The 12,108-nt window shown below is 49.8% G+C and overlaps 1 protein-coding gene across 1 annotated transcript in view; it reads right to left on the bottom strand.

Annotated features, from left to right (window-relative positions):
* Nucleotides 1–12,108, bottom strand: part of TMIE (transmembrane inner ear) — a 112,825-nt gene that overhangs the window by 69,627 nt on the left and 31,090 nt on the right. The gene's annotated exons all lie outside the window — the stretch shown is intronic.

The raw sequence follows: 12,108 nt of genomic DNA, 5'->3' as shown, positions 1-12,108 counted from the left end.
GAGAATTTAGCAAACCATTATTAAGCAACATTTTTATGACAGGTCTCGCTTCTTGGTTCCCGGCATCACTGATGAGCCTCATGGTTGGCCACGGCAAGCGGGGCTCCTGGACTTCATACAGAGGATTGCGTCTGTTTGCTTGGTGGCAACTACTTCTGTTATACAGCACTTGAGTTTCAATAGGTGACTATGTAGCTGGTAGCGGCGCCTGGGGTAGTGATTTACTGAAGTAGTAGTTTACTGGCCCCTTCCAGTCCTGAATGAACACAGTGAGTCATCAGTGCCAATCACTCCTGTGTCCATTCACAACTATGCATCAGTTTGTGAGTGAGCAGGAAGACCCCGGAGCGCTTCCTATTCACGTATCTACGCAGCTGAATATACAGGGACTGATAAATGTATGTCCTCAGTCACTTTCGGCCAGGGGAAAGGGGCCCTGTCAGGTAGGCTGTATAGGGCCCCGTGATTTCTATCAGCAGATGAAGGGGCAATGCCTTTGACTCCCTGAAACGCGTTGGAAGTCTTTTTAGCACACTAGCAATAAATGGAATCTGGACGATTTTAACTTTTGCTCTGACATGCATGCACTATTCTCTGGTAACCACCAGAGGGCAACCTCGTTTGTCAGGCTAGCCTGAGCCACTGGGCTCTTCAAAGTGGGCTAGATTCATAGAGAGTTACGCCGGCGAATCAGTAGATACGCCGGGCCGGATTCAGAAAGAAGATACGCCGTCGTATCTCTGAGTCCGGCCGTCGTATCTATGCGCCTGATTCATAGAATCAGGTTACGCCAGTGGCGTCACTAGGGTTGGTGTCACCTGGTGCGGTAAAATATGGTGTTACCCCCCCCCCCCCAATAACATTTTTCAAATATTTTTTACCCTACTGTTTGCTCTCTGTTCTCCTTTCTTCCCCTTTTCTCTCTCTTCCTATCCATCTTTCTTGTTCCTTCTATCCCTTCTTCTTTCTCTCCATTTTTCTTTGTCCCCTCCCCCCACCTCTCTTTCTCCAGAACCGGAATTCACATCTCAGGAGCCTATAGGCCAGGGGCGTACCTAGAGCATTTGGCACCCGGGGCGGATCCAATATCTGGCACCCCCCCCCCACACGTTAAAATGTAAAAACACCCCACTGTGCCCCCTGCATACCTCTGCATCCTTCAATATCTTTTTGTTACTACTGTGTACCCCTCTCCACAACTGCACCTCTGGACCCCTTTACATTGCACAGCACCCTGCACCCCTTTACATTGCACAGCACCCTGCACCTCTGGACCCCTTTACATTGCACAGCACCCTGCACCTCTGGACCCCTTTACATTGCACAGCACCCTGCATCAATGGACCCCTTTACATTACACAGCCCCCTGCATCACTGGACCCCTTTACATTACACAGCCCCCTGCATCACTGGACCCCTTTACATTACACAGCCCCCTGCATCACTGGACCCCTTTAAAATTACACAGCACCCTGCATCACTGGACCCCTCTACATCTCACAGCCCCCTTCACCTCTGGACCCTTTTACATTACACAGCACCCTGCACCTCTGGGCCCCTTTACATTACACAGCACCCTGCACCTCTTTACATTACACAGCCCCTGCACCACTGGACCCCTTTACATCACATAGCCCCCTGCACCTCTGGACCCCTTTACATTACACAGCACCCTGCATCACGGGACCCCTTTACATTACACAGCACCCTGCATCTCTGGACCCTTTTACATTGCACAGCACCCTGCATCACTGCACCCCTTTTACATTACACAGCCGCCTGCACCTCTGCACCCCTTTACATCACATAGCCCCCTGCACCTCTGGACCCTTTTACACTACACAGCCCTCTGCACCCCTTTACATTACACAGCACCCTGCATCACTGCACCCCTTTTACATTACACAGCCACCTGCACCTCTGGACCCCTGCATGTTACACAGACCCCCCTTCAGTGCAGACACCCCCTCAGTGCAGACACCCCCCCTTAGTGCAACCCCCCCTCAGTTCAAACCCCCCCCTCAGTGCAAACCCCCAGTGCAAACACCCCCCCCTTAGTACAACCCCCCCTCAGTGCAAACCCCCCTTAGTGAAAACCCCCTCAGTGCAAACACCCCCTTAGTACATCCCCCCCACCCCTTCAGTGAAATCCCCCCAGGTGCAAACACCCCCCCTCCCCATTCAGTACCTCAGATCATCGCAGGCAGCGCCACGGCACATGGACAGAAGGTCCCCTCGGCCCCTCCCCCTCTGTACACACAAACAGAGAGGAGGGGGCTGTGCCTGTGTGCCGACTGCCGACCACCGCTAACAGCCCGTGGCTGTGAGAGGAGGGGATGGATGGTGCTGCGGTGTCACCCCGCAACCCCCCTCCTCTTGTACCGCGGCGCTCGGCGCTACGATTCCACGGCGCTCATCGCTGCAGTCGTGGGGGGGGGGAGCCGGCCCCCCCCCCCCCCACCATCCCAATTTTTTTAAATCGGGATGGTGTCACCCCTCTAGTGGGTGTCACCTGGGGCAGCCCGCACCCCCCGCACCCCCCTAGCAACGCCTCTGGGTTACGCATAGATATGCCTAAGATCCGACAGGTGTAAGTGACTTACACCGTCGGATCTTAGGCTGCAATTCCAGGCCGGCCGCTAGGTGGCGCTTCCATATCTTTTACGTGTCGGATATGGAAATGAGCATTTACGCCGATTCAGAAACGAATGACCGCCTGGCGCTTTTTTTTTTACGTCGTTTGCGTTCGTTTTTTTCCGGCGGAAAGTTACCCCTGCTATAGGAGGGGTAAGTGCGGCGTATCCTATGTTAAGTATGGTCGTGGTTCCCGCGCAGAGTTTTGAATTTTTTACGTCGTTTGCGTAAGTCGTTCGCGAATACGGCCGGACGTAATTTACGTTAACGTCATTTGGAGCAATGCACGCTGAGAAAATTTGCGGACGGCGCATGCGCTGTTCGATCGGCGTGGGGGACGCGCCTGATTTAAATTGTACACGCCCCCTAGCCGCGGAATTTGAATTCCGCCGGGGAATTTACGATACGCCGCCGCAACTTTAGAGGCAAGTGCTTTCTGAATGAAGCACTTGCCTCAAAAAATTGCGGCCGCGTAACGTAAATCAGATAGGTTACGCGGATCTAAAGATCCGCTAACCTATCTGAATCTAGCCCGCCGTCATTACTCTGAATCTACGCCGTCGTAAATCTAAGCGTATTCTGGAAACCAGATACGCTTAAATTAGGCTAAGATACGAGCGGCGTAAGTCTCCTACGCCGTCGTATCTTAGGGTGCATATTTACGGCTCTAATCAGGAGCTTCCAAAAAATACCCCGGCCACTGTAATTTAGGTGCCCGGCACCCGACAAGAGGCCGGGCACCCGAATAGGGGGTGGCAGCAGCGACCATAGATAGGTTCATGCAATGCATAAATCTATCTATGGTGATAGAGCGGTGGCAGGAGAGAGGGGGTGGCACTCCTGCGCCCCTTATGGAAGCACCGCCACTCAGAGGCCCGTATCCTGGAGGAAGAGGGGTAAACCCGAGCACGGTGGACGTGGGGATCCTAGAACGGGTCCGGAATGCACGTACGGAGACTCCGAACTATGCCTTAAGAAGCTCGGAATACTCCCAAGAATGTAAACTTCTAGGTTCGAGTTTTCACCAGTTTGGACTTTTTCCCAGAGATGCCTCCCTGCGCAGGTAGCCTGGGGCAGCCACTAAGGAAAGGACAATGTTGGCCATCGTGAATGTTCTGCCTAATGATCAGTAAAGTTGCTTACTCTGCTTAGGGCCTGGTGTGAAGGTTCCTCAAGGGGTGCATGTGGGCCCCGTAGTACTAATTAAGCATCATTTATACCCCACAGTATTGTTGGTGACCATGACCATCCCTTTATGACTCCAGTGCCCCCATCTTCTGATGGCTCCTCCCAGCAGGATGATGTCACCGTGTCACAAATCTCCAATCATCTCACCACTGGACAATGAGGTCCCTGTCCTCCAATGGGCTCCACACTCCCCACATCTCATCCAATAGAGACCCTTTGGGATGTGGTGGAATGAGAGACAAATCTGCAGCAACTGTGTGATGTCATCAGGTCACTATGGCGAGAGGGAAGTGGCAGGAGAGAGAGGGGGCGCCCCTCCTGTGCCCTTTATGGGCGCACCGCCACTGATATAGTGTATACTGTGGGGCAGATTCAGGTACCTGCGTGCCCAGTTACGGCGGCGCAGCGTATTGTATTGACGCTACGTCGACGCAACTTACAGGAGCAAGTGCAGTATTCACAAAGCACTTGCTCCGTAAGTTGCGGCGGCGCAGCGTAAATGGGGCCAGCGTAAGCCCGCGTAATTCAAATGTGTGCGCATGCGCCGTCCGTGTGCATATCCCAGTGTGCATTGCTCTCAAGTACGCCGCTACGACGTATTGGTTTTGCGTGAACGTAAATTACGTCCAGCCCTATTCGCGAACGACTTACGCAAACGACGTAAAAAAATTAAAATTTCGAAGCGGGAACGGCGTCCATACTTAACATTGGCTGCGCCTCCTAATAGCAGGAGCAACGTTACGCCGAAAAAGCCTTTACGCAAACGACGTAAAAAACTACCGCCGGGCGCACGTACGTTCGTGAATCGACGTAACTAGGTAATTTGCATATTCTACGCCGAAAACAACGGAAGCGCCCCTAGCGGTCAACATAATATTGCACACAATTATACGCCGCCGCATTCAAGTTACGTCGGCGGAGGAAGCCTATTTTTTAAGCGTATCTGCTTTTGAGATTTGGCGTAACGATACGCCGGCGCAGATTTCAAATTACGGCGGTCCAGTAAACGTGAATCCCCCCCCCCCCACATTCCGCCGCCAATGAAGACGGAGGATTGTAGTCACAGGCGCCGTTATTAAGAAAAAGAGCAACTTTGACACTTTTTGACAAGAAAAAAAAAAAAAGAAAAGAAATGAAAATAGCTTTTTTTCTTGTTTTCGCTTCCAAACATGATTAATCATAGAGATTGATTTTGCTGCGATGATTATACGAAAATAAAATTTTCTCTTATCATCATAACTGGACTGCCAGCGCCATCTGGTGGAGACAAATCAGATGACAGCCACAGGCAACATTGTGTGCGATAACAGACAATATCAGAGGGTGGGAGAAAATATTCCAACACTGGGGTAGATTCAGGTACATTTGCCCATTTATTACGGAGGCGCAGCGCACCGTTTTGACGCTGCGCCTCCGTAAATTTCCTGCGCTACGCTTGATTCACGGAGCAGTAGCTCCGTAAATTGCGTGGGCGCTCCTGAAAAATGCCCGGCGTAAGAGCGCGCAATTTAAATGAACCCCGTAGGGGGCGTGGATCATTTAAATTAGGCGCGTTCCCGCGCCAAACGTAGTGCGCATGCTCCGTCGGGAAACTTTCCCGACGTGCATTGCGGTAAATGACGTCGCAAGGACGTCATTTGCTTCAAAGTGAACGTGAATGGCGTCCAGCGCCATTCACGATTCACTTACGCAAACGACATAATTTTTCGAAAACGCGACGCGGGAACAACGGGTATACGTAGCATTGGCTGCCCCTGCTAATAGCAGGGGCAGCCTTACACAAAAACCGACATACGCAAACTGCGTACGCAGGGCGCGCATACGGTTGTGAATCGGCGTTAGTATGCAATTTGCATACTCTACGCTGACCACTACGGGAACGCCACCTAGCGGCCATCGTAAGAATGCAGCCTAAGATATGCCAGGCATATCTTAGGCTGCAGTCGGCGTATCGAGGTTCCTGAATCAGGAGCATTCGATATGCCGGCGCAAGTAAGCAATTGCGTTACGTAACTATGGGTACACAGACGCAATTGATTTTTGAATCTACCCCATTGTTTCTCTATAGACAGGCTAAAAAAGGATAAATCATTTTGAACACACTTTTGTGCCATGGGGCGGAGTTGGGTTGAGCCACGATATGCAGCGCATCCGGAAAGTATTCACAGCGCTTCGCTTTTTCCACATTTTGTTATGTTACAGCCTTATTCCAAAATGGATTGAATTCATTCTTTTCCTTAAAATTCTACAAACAATCCCCCATAATGACAACGTAAAAGAAGTTTGAAATCTTTGCAAATTTATTAAAAATAGAAAAGTAAAAAAAAAAAACATCTACATAAGTATCACAGGCTCCTCCCATATACACAAGTATCACAGACTCCTCCCATGTACACAAGTATCACAGGCCCCTCCCATATACACAAGTATCACAGGCTCCTCCCATATACACAAGTATCACAGGCTCCTCCCATGTACACAAGTATCACAGACTCCTCCCGTGTACATAATTATCGCAGGCTCCTCCCATGTACATAAGTATCACAAGCTCCTCCCATGTACATAAGTATCACAAGCTCCTCCCATGTACATAAGTATCACAAGCTCCTCCCATGTACATAAGTATCACAAGCTCCTCCCATGTACATAAGTATCACAGGCTCCTCCCATGTACATAAGTATCACAAGCTCCTCCCATGTACATAAGTATCACAAGCTCCTCCCATGTACATAAGTATCACAGGCTCCTCCCATGTACATAAGTATCACAGACTCCTCCCATGTACATAAGTATCACAGGCTCCTCCCATGTACATAAGTATCACAAGCTCCTCCCATGTACATAAGTATCACAAGCTCCTCCCATGTACATAAGTATCACAAGCTCCTCCCATGTACATAAGTATCACAAGCTCCTCCCATGTACATAAGTATCACAGGCTCCTCCCATGTACATAAGTATCACAAGCTCCTCCCATGTACATAAGTATCACAAGCTCCTCCCATGTACATAAGTATCACAGGCTCCTCCCATGTACATAAGTATCACAGACTCCTCCCATGTACATAAGTATCACAGGCTCCTCCCATGTACATAAGTATCACAGGCTCCTCCCATGCACATAGGTATCACAGGCTCCTCCCATGTACATAAGTATCACAGGCTCCTCCCATGTACATAAGTATCACAGGCTCCTCCCATGTACACAGGGGCTGCAATGGTGGGCACAGTGAGCAGGGGCTGCAATGGTGGGCACAGTGAGCAGAGGCTACAATGATGGGCACAGTGATCAGAGGCTGCAATGGTGGGCACAGTGAGCAGAGGCTACAACGGTGGGCACAGGTGAGCAGAGGCTACAATGGTGGGCACAGTGAGCAGAGGCTGCAAGGGTGGGCACAGTGAGCAGAGGCTACAACGGTGGGCACAGGTGAGCAGAGGCTACAATGGTGGGCACAGTGAGCAGAAGCTACAATGATGGGCACAGTGAGCAGAGGCTACAATGGTGGGCACAGTAAGCAGCGGCTACAATGATGGGCACAGTGAGCAGGGGCTGCAATGGTGGGCACAGTGAGCAGAGGCTACAATGGTGGGCACAGTGAGCAGGGGCTGCAATGGTGGGCACAGTGAGCAGAGGCTACAATGGTGGGCACAGTGAGCAGAGGCTGCAATGGTGGGCACAGTGAGCAGGGGCTACAATGGTGGGCACAGTGGGCAGGGGCTGCAATGGTGGGCACAGTGAGCAGAGGCTACAATGGTGGGCACAGTGAGCAGGGGCTACAATGGTGGGCACAGTGGGCAGGGGCTGCAATGGTGGGCACAGTGAGCAGAGGCTGCAATGGTGGGCACAGTGAGCAGAGCCTGCCGGCTATAGACAGAGAACAGACTGCAGACACTGGTTTGCGCTTATTTTCTAGACAACATATTTGTGCGCCCCCCCCCCCCCCCCATCCCCCATCCCTGGTATCACTTAATTTGATAACAAGACTCATAAATAATGACTGAGGAAAGCGAGTCTGTCACGCTCCTCGCCCTGCCTATTGATCCCGTCCAGACGCCCGAGGTGACGCTGACAGCGGGGAACAGGTGACAGGTGTAGTTTCTGCCTGGATGAAAGAATATACCCTATATTTCCAAAAGTATTGGGACGCCTGCCTTTACACGCACATGAACTTTAATGGCCTCCCAGTCTTAGTCCGGAGGGTTCAATATTGAGTTGGCCCCGCCCTTTGCAGCTATAACAGCTTCACCTCTTCTGGGAAGGCTGTCCACAAGGTTTAGGAGGGTGTCTATGGGAATGTTTCACCGTTCTTCCAGAAGAGCATTTGTGAGGTCAGGGGCTGATGTTGGAGGAGAAGGCCTGGCTCGCAGTCTCCACTCTAATTCATCCCTGTGCTGTCAAAGGAGAGGAGCCCTATCGTTTCTTCCTACGATAGAAAAAAAAAATAGTTTTTTAACCACTTAAGCCCCGGACCAATATGCAGCTAAAGGACCTTGCCCCTTTTTGCGATTCGGCACTGCGTCGCTTTAACAGACAATTGCGCGTCCTTTTTCCCCCCACAAATAGAGCTTTCTTTTGGTGGTATTTGATCACCTCTGCGGTTTTTATTTTTTGCGCTATAAACAAAAATAGAGCGACAATTTCGAAAAAAAAAACAATGGGGTAGATTCAGGTAGATTTGCGCAGTTTTTACGTAGGCGCAGGGCAACGTTTTTGCCCTGCGCCCCCGCAAATGATCTGCGCTACCCTTGATTCACGGAGCAGTAGCTCCGTAAATTGCGTGGACGCTCTGGCAAAATGCCCAGCGTAAGCGCACGCAATTTAAATGATCCCGTAGGGGGCGTGGATCATTTAAATTAGGCGCGTTCCCGCGCCGAGCGTAGTGCGCATGCTCCGTCGGGAAAATTTCCCGACGTGCATTGCGGTAAATGACGTCGCAAGGACTTCATTTGCTTCAAAGTGAACGTGAATGGCGTCCAGCGCCATTCACGAAGCACTTACGCAAACAACGTAAATTTCAAATTTTGCGACGCGGGAACGACGGGTATACGTAGCATTGGCTGCCCATTCTAATAGCAGGGGCAGCCTTACACAAAAACCGACGTACGCAAACGACGTAAACTGCGTACGCAGGGCTCGCGTAGGGTTGTGAATCGGCGTTAGTATGCAATTTGCATACTATACGCTGACCACAACGGGAACGCCACCTAGCGGCCATCGTAAGAATGCAGCCTACGATATGACGGCATAAGAGCCTTATGCCAGTCATTTCTTAGGCTGCAGTCGGCGTAACGAGCTTCCTGAATCAGGAGCATTCGATATGCCGGCGCAAGTAACCAATTGCGCTGCCTAACTATGGTTACACAGGCGCAATTGCTCTTTGAATCTACCCCACTTGTTGCTATAATAAATATCCCCCAAAAATATATAAAAAAACATTTTTTTTCCTCAGTTTAGGACGATACGTATTCTTCTACATATTTTTAGTAAAAAAAAATCGCAATAAGCGTTTATCGGTTGGTTTGCGCAAAAGTTATAGCGCTTACAAAATAGGGGATAGTTTTATTGCATTTTTATTAATTATTTTTTTTTTACTACTAATGGTGGCGATCAGCGATTTTTTTCGTGACTGCGACATTATGGCGGACACATCGGACGCTTTTGACACATTTTTGGGACCATTGTCATTTTCACAGTGAAAAGTGCTATAAAAATGCACTGATTACTGTGAAAATGACTCTGGCAGTGAAGGAGTTAACCACTAGGGGGCGCTGTAGGGGTTTAGTGTGTCCTAAGGGAGTGGTTCTTACTGTAGGGGGGCGGGGCTGGACGTGTGACGTCACTGATCGTGTTTCCCTATATCACGGAGCAGACGATCATTGACAAGCCACAGTGAAGAACGGGGAAGCTGTGTTTACCCACAACTCTCCCCGTTCTTCAGCTCCGGGGACCGATCGCGGGACACCGGCGGCGATCGGGTCCGCGGGTCCCGTGGGCGCGGTCACAGAGCTTAGGACCGGGTCACGAGCGCTTGCGACCCACGGCTGGGCTCTTAAAGGCGACGTCCCTGTACGTGCCATTTTGCCGACGTATATCGGCGTTAGGCGGTATTTTAGTGGTTAATAAAACAACTTTTAGGGATATTTATTATAGCAAAAAGTTAAAAATATCGTTTTTTCCCCCCAAATTGTTGCTCTTTTTTTGTTCATAGCGCAAAAAATGAAATCCCCACACAGTTAGAATCACTCCCTAGGACACAGTTAACCCCCCCCCCCCCCCCCACAGAGCCACCTAGTGATTAACCCCTTCCCTGCCAGTGACATTTACACAGTAAACAGTGCATTTTTTATAACACTGATTGCTGTATAAATGGTCTAAAAAAAGTGTCACAAAAGTCTCCGATCCGTCTGTCGCAATGTCGCAGTCCTACTAAAAAAAAAAAAATCGCAGATTTACTAGTAAAAGAAAAAAAATAATAAAAAATGCCAAAAATCTTTCCCATAGTTTATCGACGCGATAACTTTTGCGCAAACCAATCGATAAACGCTTGTTGCGATTTTTTGTTTCCAAAAATATGTAGAAGAATACGTATCGGCCTAAACCAGGGGTGGGCAAACGTTTTGACTCGAGGGCCGCAATAGGCTCATATATTGGACCCGGGGGCCGGACCAAGAGTAGATGGACGGTGTGTGAATTAATATCAATTCAATTTAAATTTGTAACATTAAATGTTTAGATTAATTTAAGATAGAAAAGCATAAAAATAGTTATTTTACAAAACTACAATTGATGGCACAGTGGCTGCGTTTGATGGCATGGCACAGTGGTGACAATTGATGGCACAGTGGCTGCGTTTAATGGCATGGCACAGTGGTGACAATTGATGGGCACAGTGGCTGCGTTTGATGGCATGGCACAGTGGTGACAATTGATGGCACAGTGGCTGCGTTTGATGGCATGGCACAGTGATGACAATTGATGGCACAGTGGTGACAATTGATGGCACAGTGATGACAATTGATGGCACAGTGGTGACAATTGATGGCACAGTGATGACAATTGATGGCACAGTGATGACAATTGATGGCACAGTGATGACAATTGATGGCACAGTGATGACAATTGATGGCACAGTGATTGCTTTTGATGGCATGGCACAGTGGTGACAATTAATGGCACAGTGGCTGCGTTTGATGGCATGGCACAGTGATGACAATTGATGGCACAGTGGTGACAATTGATGGCACAGTGATGACAATTGATGGCACAGTGGTGACAATTGATGGCACAGTGATGACAATTGATGGCACAGTGGTGACAATTGATGGCACAGTGATGACAATTGATGGCACAGTGGTGACAATTGATGGCACAGTGATTGCTTTTGATGGCATGGCACAGTGGTGACAATTGATGGCACAGTGGCTGTGTTTGATGGCATGGCACAGTGATGACAATTGATGGCACAGTGGCTGCGTTTGATGGCATGGCACAGTGGTGACAATTGATGGCACAGTGGTGACAATTGATGGCACAGTGGTGACAATTGATGGCATGGCACAGTGGTGACAATTGATGGCACAGTGGCTGTGTTTGATGGCATGGCACAGTGGCTGCATTTGGCATGGCACAGTGGTGACAATTGATGGCACAGTGATTGCTTTTGATGGCACAGTGGTGACAATTGATGGGCACGGTGGCTTCTCTTACCATATCCTGCTGTTCGTGCGCTGTGTGATGCAGCCTCCGGCCAGCTCCTTTCCTCTGTCTCCCCGTGGCAGTGACGTTGGTGGCACCGCCCTCTCAGAGGAATTCCCCCAATCCCCCGGGGCGAGAGGCGGCCGGAGTCGGAGCGCCCGCAGCCTATCTGCGCTCGCCTCGCTCCAGCCCCCTCGAAGCATAGGCCGCAAAGCCGCGGCCTCAATTGGCGGCGATCGCGGCTCGACGAGATCGCGGGGGGGGGGGGGCCGAAAAAAAGGTCTGTCGGGCCGTAGTTTGCCCATTCCTGGCCTAAACTGAGGGAAAAAATTACTTAAAAAAAAATTAAAAAAATATTATAGAAAAAGTACAAAAAATATATATATATTTTTTTAAATTGTCGCTCTATTTTTGTTTATAGCGCAAAAAATAAAAACCGCAGAGGTGATCAAATACCACCAAAAGAAAGCTCTATTTGTGGGGGAAAAAAGGACGCCAATTTTGTTTGGGAGCCACGTCGCACGACCGCGCAATTGTCAGTTAAAGCGACGCAGCGCCGAATCGCAAAAAAAAAAAAGGCCCGGTCATG

Source organism: Rana temporaria, chromosome 5, assembly GCF_905171775.1.
Source record: "Rana temporaria chromosome 5, aRanTem1.1, whole genome shotgun sequence".
NCBI lineage: Eukaryota > Metazoa > Chordata > Amphibia > Anura > Ranidae > Rana > Rana temporaria.
Note: the sequence above shows the minus strand (reverse complement) of the source record. Positions and strands in the feature narration are given on the sequence as shown.